The sequence below is a fragment of the Pelodiscus sinensis genome, chromosome 3 (genome assembly GCF_052426305.1).
Source record: "Pelodiscus sinensis isolate ZL-2025 chromosome 3, ASM5242630v1, whole genome shotgun sequence".
In the NCBI taxonomy this organism is placed as follows: Eukaryota; Metazoa; Chordata; order Testudines; family Trionychidae; genus Pelodiscus; species Pelodiscus sinensis.
The window spans coordinates 161,220,287-161,241,061 of NC_143054.1; the positions used below are offsets into that span (position 1 = coordinate 161,220,287).

Consider the following 20,775-nt stretch of genomic DNA (forward strand, 5'->3'; position numbering starts at 1 on the left):
ACCTCCTTTCTGCAGAAGAATGAACTCAAGTGTGTTGAAATAATCAACCTTCCAATAATCTAGTTAGTGCTGAGATTTCATAACTTAAAACAATGTAAATAAACCAACTTATTTCCTTCAATAGGGTAATTTTTAAGTGGCTTTTTTTAATGGATCAGCTGGTTTCCAATTGGCTAAAACGTTTAGTCTGAATCTCTTTCTCCTCTTGCCCAATCAGCACACACCTATCTAATAACAGCACTGTCAACAATCATGACACTACTGCACAATATCCATGAGGCAACAAACCTTGGCATTTAGTAGCAGCAGGAGATCATTATCCACTGGCAATGTTCTTTATTCCACTGACACTATCTCTTAAGTAACATTCAGAAACCCAGCTGGCTGCCTAGAGCTGATTTCACCGTGGATGCTAAAAGTTATTTAAAATCTTTTTTTTAAAAGACGCACCCACGCCAACGCTTTTCTAATTTTCAACGTCAAGCTCTGTTGCTGTGATGAGGCTGTACGTGCAGGGTTGGTGATTTCCTTATGCTAGCGATCACTCCAGTGGGAGTTTATTGCTTTGGTTCCAATCACTTAAGTTTGCTTACCCAGACAAAAGTCATTCAGGCAACATCACTGCTGATCAGTGGTCCAGTGGGAGTGATGATAGGGTGGCACTAGCAAGACTTCAATGCATGGGTCTGAACCTAGGCTATGGTACTGGAAAACTGCCTTGGGAGAGGCTCATTCTTTGCATTTTTTTGTTTTGAAGTGTTTAGGAAGAAAGTCAGCAATTACGAAACAGGGGTTGGGGCATTTAAGCCATCCAATGATGAACAATTATGCCACGTATTACTAGCTTTTTAAAAGGTGCTGTTCCACACCAGCGGGTACCCGCTGAATAGATAATTGTAAAACAAACTCTATACTCCAGTTGACACCCTTTCTAATTACATCTCACCTTCATTAGGCTATTAAAGTGATAAATGCAGGCAATTACACCAAACCCTACTGAAAACACTCTGTCTGTGACATGCACTGACTGCAGCATGAGTTATTTGCTGAGGAGCCCAGCAGAACTCCCCTGGCGCAGGGGAAGAAGTGCAGAAAACAAAAAACCAGCAAAACAGAGCCCAGCTGATTAGAATATGGGTGACTGTACATTTCATATCCACTGTCAAACATTTCTGCTGGCATGGAGCAGTCCCCTGAGACTGAGTGGAGGGTTCTTTCCATTTTAAGTAGGTCTGCATGGGAACAAGTAAGGGGAACTTGGAGTGTGCTCGGGAGGGGGAGTTGTCAGGCTTGCTTTGAAGCATAAGAAGGAATTGAAAACTGCAGTATACTTTCCCTTCATGGATGCAAACTCTCTCTTGCACATACTCTGTCGCGCATGCTCACACAGTATGCGTGTTTCTTGTGTGTGCATGCGTACACGGGAGTGCACACTGTCAGGCCTGCACCTAAATCACATTATAAAACATGATGCTGCTGTCCAGCATCCCAATATGACATGATGCATCATAATTGACGTTCACAGGTAGGTGTCCAATTACAGCCCGGCTCCCTAGGGACTGACACCCCACTACCAGGATTTGTAGGTGCTGGGGAGAGAGGGAAACCCTGGCTTCCCTGCCTGCCATAAGTCTTGAATGGCCCCTTTGGGCTGGGCCCTGGAAGTGCTGATGACTTCTAAAAACTGCTATCTTCTCTTTAGCTGGCAGGAGGGTGTTGGCTAAAAATGTGAGCTCGGATAAACAGAGGGGAGGATACATTTGCCTGGTGGAAAAATACTTTCTGAGCCAACAAACCTGTGAGAGGCTCGAGTTCCCTTAACTCTTAGGGGAGGCAAGGATCAGAAGTGGAAGTGGGCGGCGAAGACGGGACCGGCAGGGGAGAGCGAGTGGCAGAGAAACGTAGGTCGTGCTAAGTCTCTTTATTTTCAGTGTCAATATTTTACGTTTTTCTCAAGAGAGAAGGGTGCCCAGTACTCAAGAGGCTCAGTGAGTGAGGGAGGGAAGGGTGCCTGGTGCTCATAGAGTGAAGCCTTCCATGCCCGACCTCTCCCCGGCCCCTCGGCATGGGGCCATCCAAGAATTCCAGGATTCCAAAAAAGCCAATATTTGCCAGAAAATTGGAAAACCTGAACACTGGCTTTTCCCTGGGCATTTTCAGGGTCAGGGTAACTCCTGACAAGGAAGGGCCTTAGAAGGGCTTTGCTGGAGGAGACCAATGTTTCCTCAGCTGCAGTTTCCCAACCGTTCAGGGCCCTGCAATCTACCCCACAAGAGAGCAGAGATCTGCCAAGGAAGAGAGCACACAGGCCATGTCCAGAAGCATTGCTTTACTGTTGCTGTTCAGCCATGACTCACAGCTTTACTGTGTGTTCTGCTAGCCAGCCTAAAAACCACCTAGGATGTGGAACTGATTGGGGAGTAAGACCTGGCTTGCAGAGCATGAAGGACACAGAATCACCATCCAGCCCAAAATTAACTCCCCTGCTGCTGGGATTTGCCTTTTGATAGCCCATGCCACTGCCACACTTTAGGAAGGGAGCTGAAAAATCCAGGCAGGCGTCTGAAGTTTCATTGCGCTCCCTCAAGTTTTTTGTGTTTGATCATTTTCTGGGAACGAGCTGTGGAGCAAGGACTAGGTTAACTTGCAAGTGTGTGTTAGGAGGTATTGTGGGACATGCCGTGAACTTGTGTGGTGGGGGATAAAGACCAAAAAGAACAGGTGCCATGTGGTGCCCAGAGCCCTGCACTGCTTGGGCAGAAGCTCCACCCACAATGTTCAACTGGAATTTGCGTGGGGAGGATTTCAATCTGAAGGGTCATTGGCTGGCTCTTGAGGAAAGAGCGGGCGGGGTCAAAGAGTGGGTGAGGGACCTAAACTGTGCTGGGAAAGAGAAGCACAGCGGCTTTTGTTAAGATTAAGTTTTCCCTCCGGGTGTAAGACAGCTACTGAAAGTTGTTGTTGCATTCACTTAGTGGCTTTTTCAAACCCACGAGGCTTCAGCGTATTCACTAGATGGATTTTGAAGAGATCTGCGTGGCCCTCCAAATGGAGTTAAGAAAAGTAGCTAGGACTGCCTAATACCCTGGGCAAGTTGTTTGACAGGAAGTTGAGAGCTATTCTAGTGACCCCAAGGGATCGATATTTACCACAGTGTGTGCTTAAAAGGGGTAGGTCGCAATGTACTCTATTTGCAGACTTGCAATCTATTGGGCAGCACATCAGGCCCAGGCCAGCCTATGTGACCGTCTCTCTTCAGCCTCTGTTCTACACTGTCTGCAAGTCCTAATACTGCTAATGAAGGTGGAGGCCTTTTGCTTTTGAGGCCTGCTCCACCACCCCTTGATGTTAGTGGATATTGGATCAAGTCTTGGAGCAGGTCCTGAGTTCCATTGCACAGCTGAGTGTGAAATCCTTTGCAGCATGACTTGTATAATTTTGTAGAGTTGAAGGCTGGACAGGATCAGAAGATCTAGTATATCCCATGCCTCCCATATGTCACACACTTAACTTTCACCCAATTACCACTGCACTGAGCCCATTAACTTGTGTTTGACTAAACAAAGCATAGCCTGTTGCTAGTCTGCAGTTAGTGCAGCTAGAACAGCTGAAAATCCAGTGCCACGTTGCCTAATGAATAGCCTTTTACTGAGGGTGTATCCATTTAGACCACCAACTTTCAATTGCTCTGCTTTCTAACTGCAGAGCGAATTTCATTTTAAAATCCCAGCAAGTTGGCAGAGATTCTCTTATTGCTGTATAACTGATTCTTCTGAAAGATTAGCCAGCCACTGAGTAGGAGTGGAATGACTCCCTTGTTGTACCTCGGTGTTCTGTAGCTCGGTACCTTCGGTGGTCTGAACTGTCAGTGTCAGCGTTGTCTGGTCAGGGTCGTCCTGGCACGCTCCTGACAGGACCTCTACTCTGTTGGTGATAAACTTTTGGCTGTGTGCGTAACAATCGGTACTCCCTTTATCTAGAGTGTTAGATTCCCCTGCACTTGGGTCAACACAGGAGATCTCAGAGAGGCCCCGGAAATGACAGATGCAGGCAAAGTTTGAAATCAATCGAGCAGGTTTATTGTCAAATGCGAAGTTCTACTAGTTGGTAACAGAGATCAGTACAATGTTACACCACTGGGCACTATGGCCCACGTTGACAAGGTACCAACACCGGGCAGGCCCATTGCCGTATAACAGATATTAACAGCAGTTAGTCAAAGTTAAGCTACTGTGCGTTCTGTAAGTTCAGGCAATGACACCTGCCATTCAGGCACCTAGTGCGCCCCCCCCCCCCCCAAACGTCAGCCGGAGAGCACCCTCTGCGGTGTCCTTTTATAGACAGGGACAAACAACTTACATCACTTCTTTATGTACCAGGTTACCACCCTCTGTTGCCTAGTTACCACCCCTCACCTTACGGAAGGGGGCTTACTTACTATCCTTCATGCTGTCAATTCCGACCCGGTCCTGAACCTAGGTCAGTATGTGCATTAGTTTTTGGGGAGTCTTTGTACCAAGACATTTCTTATTAAGATGTTCCACTACTCCCCTTTAGCTTACAGTCTGTACCCAGTGCCTCCCTGTGTCCTTCCCTGCTCGACCTAACTTACACAATCACACAATTATCAATAGGGCCTCTTTCTTGGCTCCTGTGTTACTGAACCAAAGTCTTGCTCACTAGACTGCAGGCCTGTTGCTGTTTTCATGTTACAGGCCTCTATTTAGGCCTGCTGATTCCATGTTACTGACCCTCAACTTACTACTTCCCTCAAACAGGAAAAGAAACATACCTACCCTTGGCATTATGCTTTTGTTAAAGAGAACTGCATGAATAAGTAAGTGTAAGCGGGGGAATGGTCCTGCTATTGTGGGGAACTTTCCTGGCTTCTATACCACCCCGGTGAAATGGACCAGCAAAAGGATCTGAGTCCCTGCTCCCACATCCTTTACCCCACGGCCTCCCTGATCCTGAGGGCTCCCCCTCCACTCTTCTGAGTAGGAGAGACCTTGAAACCCCAACAAGGCTGGGCCCAGGTTTCCTGGGGCTTAATCCCCGACCTTGTAGTCACTAGGGGCAGGAGTTAGGGTGTCCCCACTCCGAGGTGCTCTCTTTACACTGCAGGCCTTCTTGGCCCAGTGATCACTTCATAAGGTTCAAAGCAAATACAATTTATTAAACATCAGGGCTACGTCTAGACTGGCCCCTTCTTCGGAAGGGGCATGCTAATTTCGAACTTTGGAATAGGGAAATCCGCGGGGGATTTAAATATCCCCCGCGGGATTTAAATAAACATGGCCGCCGCTTTTTTCCGGCTTGGGGAAAAGCCGGAAAAGAGCGTCCAGATTGGCGCGATCCTCCGGAATAAAGCCCTATTCCGGAGGATCTCTTATTCCTACTTTCAAGTAGGAATAAGAGATCCTCCGGAAAAGGGCTTTATTCCGGAGGATCGCGCCAATCTGGACGCTCTTTTCCGGCTTTTCCCCAAGCCGGAAAAAAGCGGCGGCCATGTTTATTTAAATCCCGCGGGGGATATTTAAATCCCCCGCGGATTTCCCTATTCCAAAGTTCGAAATTAGCATGCCTCTTCCGAAGAAGGGGCCAGTGTAGACGTAGCCCAACTGATTAAAGAGAAGAGAATAAGAAAAAATGAGAATGGTTAAATGAGAACACACAGCCCTTCTCTGTAGCACAGGGACTTCAAAACAGCAGCCTGCAGAATGTAAGGACAGTCCACAGTCTCTTCCTTAGAGGCCCCTTAGAGGCCTTGGATGTGCTGCGGAGGGGGGGGGAGGACTGCAGGCTGGACACGCTTGCTCTGGCAGTGACCACACAGCCTCAAGCTCTAAGTGGCCAGACCCCTCTCCCAGTCCAGAGCCTCTCCCCACACTTTGCAGTTTCCCGCTGCTCACCACATCCAGCTGCAGGCTGAGCTGCTTGGCCAGTCTCTAGCTTCTTGCCTTGCTTCTCTGTTCCTTTTGGCTCTCTGAGCACTGCCAGTCTGCTGCTCAACACAGGGTCTGCGCTCCTTGAGTTGTGTGTATCTGGCTCAGCTGCTGCAAAAACTGCCCCTCAGCACACAGCTTGCACTGCTTGGGCTGTCTCTCAGCTCTCTGTTTGCTCAGAGAGAGCCAGAACAATCCCAGCTCACAGGGAGGATGGGGCCTGGCCTCTCCCCTTCGTCACTGGCCTCTCCAATCTGTCAATCAGGCTGAGCTGGAGTGTTGGCTGCTTTCCATTGTCTCTGGGGTCTGTCAGTCTCATGAACCTTTCCCCTTCTGAAACTGGGAGCTGGCAAACCAAAAAACTCCCACAGAGTTTTAGTAAGGGGTAACAGTCCCCTTACATAAGGTTCTGCAACTGGGGATGACACTCTGCTGACAGCCTACAAATCAGGAATGGAGAACCTAAGGCCTGGAGGCCTACTTGATCTGGCTCTCAAAGTTGCCTCATTAGCTGAGTATAACTCATTAAAATTTGTGTGATATTAAACATAATTGCAGGGAACTACACCCCACATGGGTCAGGGTCTAAACCAACAACCTGAGGTTATGAAGAAACAATCCTCTGGGATGGTCCATATGGAGTTTCTTGCAATTTTTTTGTTTTTGAAGCATGTGCTACTAACCATCTCAGACAGGACCACTGGTCTGAGTGAGCGTGGCAAGTCTTAATGCATCTCATCCTCTTGTACTTCTGGTGTGGCTAGTTACAATTACATATTCAGAATTGGCTCACTGAATATTTTGCAGTGTTTGCTTACAAGTCGTTGCGTTTGCAGACATCCCAGCCAGGAAATGTAATTGCAACCAGGGTCATAGAAAGTCAACACAAAAGCTGCCTGAACACAGCCAGTGAATCCATGGCTGGAGATTTTGTGGGAAGCAAATTCAAGAGGGACATAAGCCTGGTTGAAGTAAATTCAACAAAAATCTCAATATTAGCGAGCAGGCCCGGTCAAAAAGGGTGCGGGGCCCAAGGAGGAACGCTGAACCGGCCAGGAGCTGGGCAGTGCAGGGCCCTGAATGCACAGAGCCATGGGGCCAAAAGCGACTGCCTTGCCCAAAGGCCGGGCCTGTTAGCCAGAGGCCTTTAGCTTGTATTCACCAGTCTCTAGATGTTGGCTAGAAGCTTGCCCATGTGTCAAAGTCATTAACATCTGATTGCGGTCTGATGTGTCATATGAATGGGAAGAACCCAGCATCATCACGAAATAGCACAAGGGTTATCTTTGTTGTCAGTTCTAGCAGAGATTAAGGGTACGTCTACACTACAGTGTTATTTCAAAATAAGATAATTCGAAATAACTTGTCTACACACAAAATGCATTTTGAAATAGCGTTTTGCTATTTTGAAATATTGTATCCACACTGATTGGATGCTGAATCGCATTTAAGGCCAGCTGAAACCAGTTCCGGCAGGGCATCAAGTCAGGATTTACTTTGGCTGGTTGCTGCCTGAGGCTAGCAGAGGCCTGTGTTTAAAGGGACCCCCCTGGAAAGCTGGTTCTCAGGTTTCCCTGCTTGCTTGCCTACCTCTCTGAGGGACAGCAAAGCATTTTTGTCTCTGCATGCTCTGGTTGCCCTCACTTGGGACACGTCAGCACTCTGCACCATGGAGCCGGACCTGCCACTCTGATGCTTCTTTTGGATGTGTTGCTGCAAGCCTGGCTGTGCATTCTGCAGGCTGCCTTGCATCATCTGCTGCAACCCAACTCCCACACTGTCATCTGGACCCTCCTGGGGTATGTGGAGGATCAGCTGCCACTCCTGCACACCAGCATGCCCCGCCACATCTGGTGTTTGGTCACCAGCAGTGGCTGGTGGGACCACATCATCCTGGAGCTCTGGGGAGACCAACAATGGAACCAGAACTTTAGGATGAAGAAGGACACCTTCATGGAGCTCTGTGAGTGGCTCGCTCCTGATCTGCAGTGACAGGACATGCACATGAGGCCCGCCATTCCCCTCCAGAAGTGTGTGGCCATCGCCCTCTGGAAGCTCTCCATGCCGGATAGCTACCAATCCATGGGGAACCAGTTCGGCGTGGGGAGATCCACCGTCGGAGCAGTGCTCATGCAGGTATGGCAGTCTCTGGCCACTGTGTCGGGGGGGGGGGCGTGCAAGGAGGGGATGCCCTAGGGAAAAGGGGGGGAGGTGGTGCAAGTTCCCCTCCCCGGGAGGGTTTGTTCTGTCCCGCCCGCAATATGGACTGCCCGCGGTGGCCAGGATTGCGGGGGAGGGGGGCCTCCTCGGGAGTGGGGGCATGCAGCAGTGGCGGGGAAGGAGCATTCTCAACCACCCTGGCACCCCAGTGACTCTTGGTTTTGTGTCCTTCTGCAGGTGGTCAAGGCCATCAAGAGAGTGCTGCTCCACAGAGCCATCCACCTCACTGATGTGGATGCAGTGATCGAGGGGTTTGGCACCCTGGGCTTCCCCAACTGCAGGGGGGGTCAATCGACGGGACACACATCCCCATCTGTGCCCCGGACCACCAGGCCTCCCTGTACATAAACCAGAAGGGAAGCTTCTCAGTCATCCTGCAGGCCGTGTCTGACCACCGGAACCAGTTAGTGGACATTAACGTGGGCTGGTCCAGCAAAGCACATGATGCACGGGTGTACTGCAGCTCCTCCATGTGCCAAAGGCTGCACGCCGGGACTTTCTTCCCCGACTGCCGCATCAGGGTCGGGGACGTGGACATGGACATGCCTGTGTCCCTGGTGGGGGATGCGGCCTATCCCCTACAACCGTGGCTGATGAAGCCCTACATGGGACACCTCAACCCCTCCCAGCAGGCCTTTAATGCCAACCTCAACAGGGCCCACATCATGGTGGAGGGGGCGTTCAGCCGGTTGAATGAGGTTTACCAATTTCTAAATAAGCCCTCTGCTATTTTGAATTAATTTTGAAATAGCGGTTGGCTTGTGTAGACACTAGTGAAGTTATTTCAAAATAATGGCTGTTATTTCCAAATAACTTTGCTGTGTAGACATATCCCAAGTGACCAGGCTATGAAGAACGAACTGTCCACTTTCCCTTAGTCATGTTTTCATGCTGCATCTTGAGGGAGTTAGAGGGGAAAACACTTAGTATGCCTGTTTTGTGGCTGAAAAGCAGACTCCGCCAACTGCTAATCTGGCACTTTTCATCAGCTAGACATTTTAATAAAACAAACATACAAAAAGAAATCCCAATGAAACGTTTTTTTAATTATGATCACTTGGTGTGTTTCTCCTCCCTCCCCCTCCCCTCTCCCATCATATAACAACTATGCTCATTAACCAAACTCCCGGAGATTTATTAAGCTAGTTTTGTTTCTATGAAACAATTAAAGATTAACAGCTCTGTGACTGCACTGTGGGTTTTTTTTTCTATACACAGTTGTTAAAACACAATAAAAATGTTTTTAGTCATGTATCATTTTGACATGAAGTAGTTGTTTACTATTATTTTATATTAAAGTAGCTCCTAGAGGCCCTGGTCGGGGATCAAAATGTTATTGTGTTAGGTACAGTACTCAAATAATAGGCAACGCAGTCCCAAGGAGATTACAGATGCAGGAATTTAGATTAAACCATTTCCAGTTTCTATATGTGACAGTGTTGTTGCTTCCTCTTGCTCCCTCTTGCTCTCTCCCTCCTTGCAGCAAAGTGGAAGTCCATCTGGTCAGTATAAAACCACAGCCTTGGTGCCTTTCGTGAGTTAAGCTGTAGTGTTCTCCCCTGCTCGTAGTTGACAGGAACAGCTCCACTGCTTTGCTATTAGATTAAAGGGAGCAGAAAGCTCTATCAGAGAGCAGGAAGGCAATTCTTTGTTCCTGGAATCTGATCCATCACACACTGCTGTATTTCCTCCTCAATACCATTCCCTGTCACTCACAGGAACACACCTCCGGTCAAACTCATTACAGTTTGATTCCTCGGCTAATGGCTATGGGGGGTTGGTTTTAGTACGCTATTATGAAGACGGTAATTGAAATTCAGGGGTTGGAGAGTAATTGCTTGGTTTTCAGTACAGAGAGGGAAAGCATCTCTTTCTCTCTCATGCACGCACACAGAATTGTGCCTCTTGCAATAAACAAAGCCTCTTAGGGTGCACTGATTCTCCAGTGGCAGGCATGGTATTAAAATACAGATAGAGAGAGCCATATGCAGACTCCCAGCTCTGTTCCAATGTCCTGTAAAAGCCATTTTTACCTGGCTTATTCCCACAGTGATTCAAAGATCTGTTCCTCTGTTGTGCGTTCACTATGAGGGTATGTCTACACTGCCACCTTAGTACGAACTTGGGTGGTTAATGTAGGCATTCGAACTTGCAAATGAAGCCTGGGATTTAAATATCCCGGGCTTTAGTTGCATGTTCCTGGGCGCCGCCATTTTTAAATGCCCCGTAGTTTGAACTACCTGCCTGAGGCTACACGTGGCATGAACTAGGTAGTTCGAATTAAAGCTCCTAATTCAAACTACCGTTAAACCTCCTTGCAGAAGGAATAACGGTAATTCAAATTAGGAGTCAGCAAAGCTTGATGGGGGGGAGGGGCTGAGTCACCTCGTGCCCCCTCTGGAATTTCTTCACGCCCCCCCGCCCAGGGCGGGTACACCCCCCAGTTTGGGAACCCATGGTCTATATCATTCCTGTTAGATATCTATCCAACCTGTTCTTAAATATCTCCAGTGATGGATATTCCACAACTCCCCGCCTCCCCACCCCCAAGCAATTTATTCCAGTGTTTCACCACCCTCACAGGTAGGGAGTTTTCCCTAATGTCCAATCTAAACCCATTGCTTCTTGTCCTATTCTCAGAGGCCAAGGAGAACAATTTTTCTACCTCCTCCCAGTTTTTAAATACCTGAAAACTGTTATCATATTCCCTCTCAGTCTTCTCTTTTCCAAACTAAACAAGCCCAATTCCTTCAGCCTTCCCTCATAGCTCATCTTTTCCAGATCTTAAATAATTTTTGTTGCTCTTCTCTGGGCCTTCTCCAATTTCTCCACATCTTTCTTGAAATGTGGTGCCCAGAACTGGACATAATACTCCAATTAAGACCTAATCAGTGCAGAATAGAGCGGAATGACTTCTCGTGTCTTGCTCACAACCTTCCTGTTAATGCATCCCAGAATCATGTTTACTTTTTTTGAAACAGTGTCACACTGTTGACTCATATTTAGCTTGTGGTCCACTATGACCCCTAGATCCTTTTCTGCAGTATTCCTTCCTAGACAGTCACTTCCCATTCTGTAGGCATGAAATGGATTGTTCCTTCCTAAGTGCAGTACTTTACATTTGTCCTTATTAAACTTCATCCAGATAATTTTGAATTATGACCCTATCCTTCAAAGCAGTTGCGATCTGCTCCCAGCTTGGTATAATTTGCAAACTTAATAAGCAAACTCTCTATGCCATCATCTAAATCGTTGAAGATATTGAACAGAATCGGTTGCAAAACAGATCCCTGCAGAACCCCACTTGTTATGCCCTTCCAGAATGAGTATGAACCATTAATAACTACTCTCTGAGTCTACTACTCACTGTTATCCAGCGTTATGCACTGTTACAGTAGCCCCATCAAAGTTGTATTTGCCTAGTTTATTGATAAGGTTATACGAGACCCTATTGAATGCTTTACTAAAGTCTAGGTATACCACTTCTGTATGGTGGTAAGTGAAACAAAAGTAATTCACACTTCTGTGGCTCTTTTGGGTAATGTTGATCATTAATTTGGCTCCTGAACTGCTGAGGTCTGTGTATCACTGACCTAGTCAGACCCCCAGTAACATAGGCTGCAGAACTGCTCTGAAGCAATTTGTGTTTGAACTGGGGCATATGTTTTAGGAAAAGTACCAGTCCTGATTTTAAAATGGCCAGTCATAAAATCCCCGACAACTTCCCAAGACCCCAGCATGAACTTTCATTTTTTTCATTTCTTTGCTAAATTAACCTACTTGCAAAACCTTTGCTGGTGGACCCAGACCCACTGACTGGGGGAGGAGAGGGAAAGGGGGCAGTTCACCGGGGCCTGGCAACTAAAAGGGGCCTAGGGCTCCTAGCCACTGCTGCTATTGTGGCTGGAGCCTTAGTCCTTTTAAATCCTTGCTACAGTGCCAAGTTGTGCGCTTTGAGGGCTGGCTGCCCTGCCTTGCCCCTTCTGCCTGAGGCCCTGACCTTTCCAGAGGCATGTAGGCGGGCCTCTCACACCTTGCTTGGGGCCTGTGGAAGCTGTCACTCCCCCGCCCTCCTACCCAGGTAGACCATTAACACCACACCTCCCTTGTGAAAATACTGGGGAATGACCTAATATCAATACAACCCAGTTCCACATACATACACTGCTGCTTAGACCAGTTTCTAAGAAAAGCTGGTTGGGAATTTTTCACTAAATTTTTCTAATTGGAAAATGCTGATTTGTTGAAATCAAAACTGTTCACAGCAGAATTGGTTTTTGACAAATTCCTGGTTTTGGGGAAAAAATGAAAAAGTTTCATAATTGTCAAAATGTGCCTTTTGCCAGCTTTAAAAGTTTCTGTTTTTTGGTTTGAGAACCCTTTTTCTTTAGAAATTGAACTTGTAGTAAAAAAAAACAACAACACAAAAACAAAAAAGGGGAGGGGGAATGTTTCAATTGATCCAATCTTAAAATATCAGGGGCTATTATTTTATATTGCAAAATTTACAAATATTTGACTTTTCGTCCCACTGCAGGATGGGAAAATTGCTTTGAAATCTCAGATTCTTGCATGATGGGAAAACTGTTTTCCAGATAGCTCTGTTTGACTGTGACGCTGCACATAGCATTCATAATGCTGTATAGAATAAAGGGTTATAGAGGTTTTTTTCCTTCAGTGAAGAAATCAGTGATATAATGTATGTAAAGAAGAATGTATTGACATCTTGGTCTGAAGGCTGATGAGTTTTCTTCATCCATTGTAAATAATAGTAACCAGAAAAAACCAGAATGAGATTAAATGGGTGAGAGGAGGATCAGGAATGTTGACTAAGGGCCGTATACTGTTTTCTACCCTGATCTTCCATTCTCTTTTTATGCACGGGACCCAAGCTGTTTGGTTTGTTGCTCTACTTACATATTTAATGTCATAGACATGATATCAGTCATTCTAGTATCTAAGTACTGAGAGTACATAGAAAGTAGTACTGTACTGTATTATCAAAAGCTACCATATGATTTTAAGAGCAAAAGAATCCAGCATTTGAACTTATCTGAAATTGCTCATGTATATAACCTGAAACACCCTGTTGCACATGAAAGACAAAGAACAAAAAAAACCTCCACAATAATGAGAGAGAGGAACTGGACTTGCAGCCAGACTGAGTAATACATGAGCATGTACCCACAGTCTGGAAAATCAAAGCCAACACACACACACTGCTTCTTTTCATTGGCACAGCACAGACATGAGTTAATGTATTTGCCAACGTCATAGGGCTTCATGCAGTTGATAGCTGGTCCCTTTGGTCTTGGGTTCTGAGAATTTACAGTTTGTTGTGTGCCGTGGGTTTTCAGATAGTGGTGCAAGGTAGCTTGCACTGCAGTGGAGTAAATACCGTCTATGCTGAGGTACAGCTATGCCATATGCTTCTTTTGTAAGAAATACTTACACAGTGGAAGTACTTCCCAGTCCCCCTTTCCTGCCCCTGCCTGGCGATAAATAGCAGTTTAGCCAGTGAGGCACAGTTTACACAAGTAGGCTGTGTCTAGACTGGCCAGTTATTCCGGAAAATCAGCCGCTTTTCCGGAAAAACTTGCCTGCTGTCTACACTAGCCGCTTGAATTTCTGCAAAAGCACTGACTTCCTATTGTAAGAAATCAGTGCTTTCTGCGGAAATACTATGCTGCTCCCATTCGGGCAAAAGTTCCTTTTGCGCAAAAGTTTTGCGCAAAAGGGCCAGTGTAGACAGCTCAGATTTGTTTTCTGCAAAAAAGCCTCAATTGCGAAAATGGCGGTTGTGGCTTTTTTGCGGAAAAGCACGTCTAGATTGGCCACGGACGCTTTTCCGCAAAAAGTGCTTTTGCGGAAAAGCATCTGTGCCAATCTAGACGCTCTTTTCCGAAAATGCTTTTAACGGAAAACTTTTCTGTTAAAAGCATTTCCGGAAAATCATGCCAGTCTAGACGTAGCCATAAAGTAAAGACAAGCCTGAAGTGTGCCTCTGAGCACACACCCTGCGGTCTCTCTACTTACCCAAGCCATGCCTCCCATTCTACACTGCTGCCTCCCTGCTGCTGAAAACTTTTCCTGCCTCCTCCCTTCTGCAGGTACGTCTACATTGCGGCACTATTTTGGGATACTTCCAGTATGTGGAATAGCTATTCTGCATCTTTGAAAAAAGCCCAGTATTTCGAAATATAACGGGCACTCTATTCCAACATCCCTGTAAACCTCGTTCCTGTGTGGACAGCGCCAAATTACAAAATAAGATATTTCAAAATTAAGTCAAAATAACCTATGCACTTCGCATTGCTCAAAATAAGCTACATAATTTGAGCTATGCTAATTGTGTAGCATATTTTGAGTTAATTTTGTAATTTGGAGCTAGGGTGCAGTATAGGCGCACCATACCAGAGCTTTTCACTATTGTATAGCTGCCCACCATGCTGTGGTGAGTAGTGAAAGGTACCCTATGCACTGCTGGCCCCGGTGTGTACTGCAGGGCTAGCCCAGGGATTTGTAGTGATGCAGCTTCACCAATGGCTGAAATCCCAGCACAGAAAGGGCCTTAGTTTAGAATATTGGAGATTAGTTCTTGTGTCATAGGTCTTCCTGGTTTAGATTGCCGCAAGAGCTGGCCATAAAAACACAGGAAGGAGAAGAGTCCTTGAATGAAGCCTGGCACATGAAATCCCATGTGATGGGGCTAGGCCCTAAGGCTGAAAGGGCCATAGGGAAGTCCTCCAGGTGGCTAGTGTGGCTAGAAGCATACCAACTGATCAGGGGAAGGAGGGACTATATAAGAAGCTGCAGGACTAGAGGCCCAGATCTGGAAGGGAGAAGGTCAGGGATGGGTGGCTGGCAGAACCAGGGACAACTCCCAGTGGAGAGCTGTTGAGAGACCAATGGACTTGGAAGTAAAACCCTGAGCTAAGGGCAAAGGAGTTTTCTCCAGGAGGGAGAGTCCTGGAGGCACCGCTCACAAACCAAGGGAATGGCATAACAGTGAGAGTGACTTTACAGACGGTACTGGGATGGGCCTCTATTTGAGAAGTATCCCAGAAGGGGTTTGTGATCACACAGCGTGCAACTTGGCCAGAGGGTTGAGTAGCTGAAAGGGTTTTAAAACTGAGGCAGTGCAGGAACCTGCGCTCAGCCATACAGAAACGCTCATATGAGGGGAGTGCTGACCCCATTGCACCCCACAATGGAGTAAAAAGGTGCTATAGAGAGGCAAACTCCTGCATGAGGAGTGAACACTGATTAAGGGTCTTATAATTTGTCCCACACTTTACACAGTCAATAAAAGTTTGTGGTTTAGCATGAAATATGGATTCATATAAATATAAGGTTATAAACACAAAGCAAAGAGGGTAGTGGCTTGCCTATAAATAACAACCACAGGAGAGGAAATGGTAGCATGAGACAGGTATACAAAATAACAAATTGGTGAGTAAAATTGATTGTTCGTTCTCTCTCTCATCCAGCCCCATTAATACTAGAGCAATGGGACACTCAATGAAAGTGACTGGTGGCAAATGTAAAAGCAGAGGGAGGCTTTTTTTTTTCTTTACCGAGCATGTGAATGAGCTTGCTCTGCTGGGATTCTTCTTGCCCTGATTCTTCCCTCACTCTCAGCCATGCAAATTGGCTTCCATAAGTGGATTTACATAGATGTAAAACCAATGGCAATGAAGAACTCGGATGTAGTCATAAATATACCACAGTCATGCTATGCCAGCACATGAGTGCCCTGGGTGGAGTGAGGAGGCTTAACAGAATTTGTTGTTCCATCAGCATGATGTTGGTCTCTCCCTCCCCACAAAAAACATGAAGAACAGGCCATTGCTGGAGGAAGCATATCGGCCATGACAAACCACTGGGCTGTTCTACATAGTAATGGTTTGAAGGGGGAGCTGGATATTTAATTGAAAAAAATCAAACAAAAACAGTTGCTTTTCCATTAAATCTTTCATTTTATCCAATCCCCTTACACACAAGTTTCCATTAAAAATACAACTTTCACTTTTTGTGACTAGTTTTTATAGATTTTTAAAGCTATTTATTTACAGTGTTTCAACGTGTTCACAAATTCTTACCATGTGACTATCAGAGACAAAACAATCATTATAACAGTTGTCTTTTGTTTAAAAAGACATTATGTAGGAATAGGTTCATCAGAGCTTTCTGTTTAACCGGATGATGCATCATTCCACCATCTGCAATATTGATCTGAGAGATTTTATTAAACTGAGTGTCCAGGCATATCTCTTAAATGTCAGTATTCTAAAATATTGAATGAGTGTGCTGTTTGGCGGTGGTGGTGGTTGTTTTGTTAGTGAGTGTACTTGGAGAATTGAATAAACCCAAGCCCCAGTGCCCTGGGGAATGACAAAGCTTGAGGGTTTCAGCCCCAGGCAGGGGGGCTTGGACTTTGGATTCAGCCCTGAGTTTCAGCAAGTCTAACACCAGTCCTGGTGACCCATTAAAATGGGGAGCCTAGTCCGAACTACCTAGTTCGAGCCCCGTGTAGCCGCGCTGCACAGGGTTCGATCCAGCGGGGTTTTAAAAATGGCGGCTCCCCGCTTATGCAAATGAAGCCCGGGAAATTCAAATCCCGGGCTTCATTTGCAAGTGCGGTATGCCTACATTACCCTCCTAGTTCGAACTAGGAGGGTAGTGTAGACATACCCCCAGAATGTAGTTTGTTCTCAATAAAAGCTTCTATCTGGCCAAATCCAGAAGTGCTATTAATTTCATTGGGAACTGCAGTTCCCAGCCCCTCTCAGCTTTTGGCCCTCAGATGTCAATAGGATTTATAGCTGAATGAGACTTGAGTAGTTGTTCATCTTTGGGGGTTTTTTATAACCCAGAGATAATAGCTGATAGCCTGGAAATGACAGTGAGTTTTGCACATCTATAGATCCCAAAACACTTTTCAGCCATTAATGACTTAATTCACATAACCGCCCTCCTGAGGCAGATCACCAGAAGTATTCCCATTTTGCAAAAGGAGAAACTGAAGCACAGAGAGGTATAAGTGACTTGGCCAAGGTCATGCAGCAGTTCAATGACAGAATAGAACTTGAGTCTTCTGATTCATGGTTCTGTACTTTCCAACCGTTAGCCTAGTCATCTCGTGGATTTCTTGTAAACATCACAAATGCTTCACAGAACAAATAATCCACTCATTCGTTAACACAAATAAGTCTCTCTGCTTCCTGGGTTTGAGTACTTTTAAGCCACTGTGAAAATGGACACATCAATACAACCCTCTACAGAAAAACTGACAGTCACAGAACGTTGTCGTGCTGCAATAACTGAAATCCCCTGCCAGGCGGCTGATGGTGCTTTCTAATCAACTTTGCAATGAATATTTTTTAAATCATTGTTAATCCACCATTTAAGCAGAGATATTGGTTCCAGACAATGAATCACAATACCTGGAGGCAAATATACCTGCCATATCCCCAGAAAGCAGGTGATTAACAGAGCACATGTGTTGTCAGATGAGCTGGCAGGAGTGGTGTTTATCACGTCAGTGCTCCTTGCCTGAGATGAAAGGAACTTTCCTTCCTGCTTTTGGTGCAATTAGCTTTTATTTATGTGGGATGAGTGCAACACAGCTCTTAAAGGAAAACTGCACCTGTTTTGTACTCTTGGGTCCGTTTTGTGCTCAGTTACACACCTGCATTTCCCATTGACATCACTGACCACAATCACTGGAGAACAGGACTCTGATTCAAAATATTCACAGGGTAAGAAGCAGTCAAGATGGAGACACTTTGTTAGTGGAACACTGATACCCCCTCTCCCCCCGATGGTCTAGTCCTGAACTGAATGTTGATGAAGAGGCTGAAATATTTGCTTAATGTATTTTTCCCCCTCTGTCAGGCATGCCGTAACAATTTAGATAGTGGGATAGGGAGCTGAGAGCCCAGCTGTAAATCTTGTATATGATGGAAACCACTTCAAGAAAGGGGGTGCAGCAGCACCACTAGTTCCAGCACCTATACCCCTTGTTCTTTATTTTCTCCTTGCTCTGTGCTTCTGGGATTCTTGCCCACTCAGAATGAAGAGGAAGCCTGTCCCAAAGCACTTTTATGCCCAAGAACTTCAGGTAGTTTGGATAAGTTTGGGATAAGGATCTGAACTGTGGGGTGATTGTTTCCATCTCGAACCACAATACTGAAGAACATCCTGAGCGACTCATGAACATAACTTATCACTACTAAGAAGCACTTGCCATGGTGATTAAGCTTGTAACCTTGTGTACTAAGGCTATGTCTACACTGGCAATTAAACAAGAAAATGTTTGTCCTTTAGAATAGCTTAACTCCCCCACCCCTCCATGACACACAGAAAGACAAAAGTTTTGCTGCTGCAATTAGTGTGAACAGCATATTGTTGGCAGGAATACTCACCTGCCGGCAAAGCAAACACCGCTCATTGAGTGTGAAAGTATTTTGTCCGCAGAAGAACCAACGAACAGAGGCTACGCTGCCCAACTTTTAGTGACATGACTGTCAAACATGGCCATGTCGCTAAAAGCTGTCTTTCTTAAGTGTCTGTGTATTTACTTGTTCCCTCCAGCCTCTATGCAACTTTTATGGAATGATGCAATCGTTTGAAAGGTAGAATGATTTTTCTACTTGACAGCTGGGGATTCAGCTGCAGAAGCCAGTCAGCTCCTCCCCTAGAGAGCTGTCTGGATTTTTTTTCACCAGAATATGGAGTTACTTGTTTTTAGGGCTTGATAAATGAAGCCAAATCAGATATCACTTTTGAAAATTTTGGCCTGTTATTTTAATCTTAACTTTGGGCTACATATCAATAGTTATGTACGGCTATATACACTATAGCCTGAAGTTAAGATTTGAATATCTTGGCCTGCAATTTTAAAGTGATATGTGATTTGGCTGGCTCAGTTTTGGGATGGCTATTTTAAGATGCCTTAAAGGAGCCTGATTTTCAGAAAGTGCTAAACACATCTTGTCTAAAATAGGCCTGATTTTTAGATGTCTCAAGTTGGGCTCCCAACAACTGATTACAATTTGCTGAGTGCATTTTTAACAATGGCTTCAGGCAGTGTTAGGTTTTCTAGGATTGGTACTTCATCTTTTCTCACATGAATAATCCTTTTGTGCTCTAGTAGTACTATAGAAAGTAAATGGAACTACCTGAGTGAGTGAGGCAATGAGGAAGTAGACCTATAATTACGCAAAGGATTTAGATTTTAAGCATCAATAAATATTGACCTGAAATGCCATCTTATCATAATACAGGTAGAAGAATGATACGTTATAATAGATTGTATGCTTTGTGGTGAGTCCGTCTCTTATGCCCTGTTCCTGTAATTATAACCTCTGCATTTCCTGGAGGAGCCAAGAGGAAAACAGACTAAATGAAAGCTGGCAGCAGTACAGAAACCATTCCCTGTGGTAACAAAAACCACTGGAGATCAACCATCATCTAGTATAGGAGAGCAAACAGGATCACTATGGAGGTCAAATTGAAGAGATGTGTACTATGGCCCTGCTGCACCTGCACTGGTATGCTATTTGATCCTGACCTGATATTAAACCTGGCAGTGTTTACTCAAGGAGGTGGTACCATTCTTATATAAAGCAGCACAGGAACAAACGTGAAAATCCTATGTCTGTCACCTTTTCAAGGGAGCCATTGCAGGTAACATTTCCCTTTGCTTTTCTACTTATTTAAAGATTAAATAGGAGAAATACTGGTTCTAGAAAATCATCACAGATGCTTCAGAAGGGATTTGGCTTGGGGGAGAAAGGCTGGGACTCTAATTTAGTGCTTCAGGCATAATGTTACCTGGAGAATTTGCTTACCTGATTCCAACATGAGAGCGACAAAGTGGTGTTTTCAAAGAAGCAAGATGGGGTTGCTTTCCTCTAAAGAATCACTCTGTGGAATGGTAAATTATCAGAAGTAATTGGCAGTGCAGATCCTAAATCATGACATCTTCACACAGCTAGTGTATGCTGTAGTTAAGTGATGCAATTAGCCATGTCCTATGTTGTATATATAAAATGAAGGAAACTTGACTTGAAGAATAGTGTATGAGAATTCCTCACAGACAGTTAAGAGACAGAAGGCCATGTCATGTGTCGCTGGAAAGGTGACCCCCCACTAGAATGACAATCGCAATGAAGATTTTGTCTGATGGCCAATGGTATTATTGGCGTTCATACAGAGCACCTGGGAGGCAATGTTGTACATCTGTTCAATGCGGATGGGGTTAATCAGGTAATGCTTTTGTACCTTAGAGGTGCACCGTGAAGCTAATTCATTTTTCTAAAGGACTATGAGATCCTTAGAGTAGATCAGAGTCTAACAAAAAAGGACTTTGCCTGCTATTGCATAATGGATTGTTGATTTCTCAGAATTCTCACAATCTATAAGGCTAAGTTCAATTGTTTTCCCCTAAAAGACAGAGCGCCAAATAGGCCACCGTTTGATAGAAGTATTTTTAAAAGCTGGATTGGGAAAACTGTCTGAGGGCAATAAAAGAGGCTGAATATTTCAAATATGAAGTAGGAACAAAATGTTTCTTCTTGCCTGCTTGCTCATTATTACTTCAGAC

The 20,775-nt window shown here is 45.3% G+C and overlaps 1 protein-coding gene across 1 annotated transcript in view; it reads left to right on the top strand.

The window, feature by feature from the left end:
- The first annotated feature begins 1,345 nt into the window (after positions 1-1,345).
- The window catches only part of CAPN13 (calpain 13), a 94,678-nt gene continuing 75,248 nt past the window's right edge, over positions 1,346-20,775 (top strand). The window contains exon 1 of the mRNA XM_089777171.1: positions 1,346-1,901. The gene's annotated coding sequence lies outside the window, so the exon portion shown is untranslated. The remainder of the gene's footprint in view (positions 1,902-20,775) is intronic.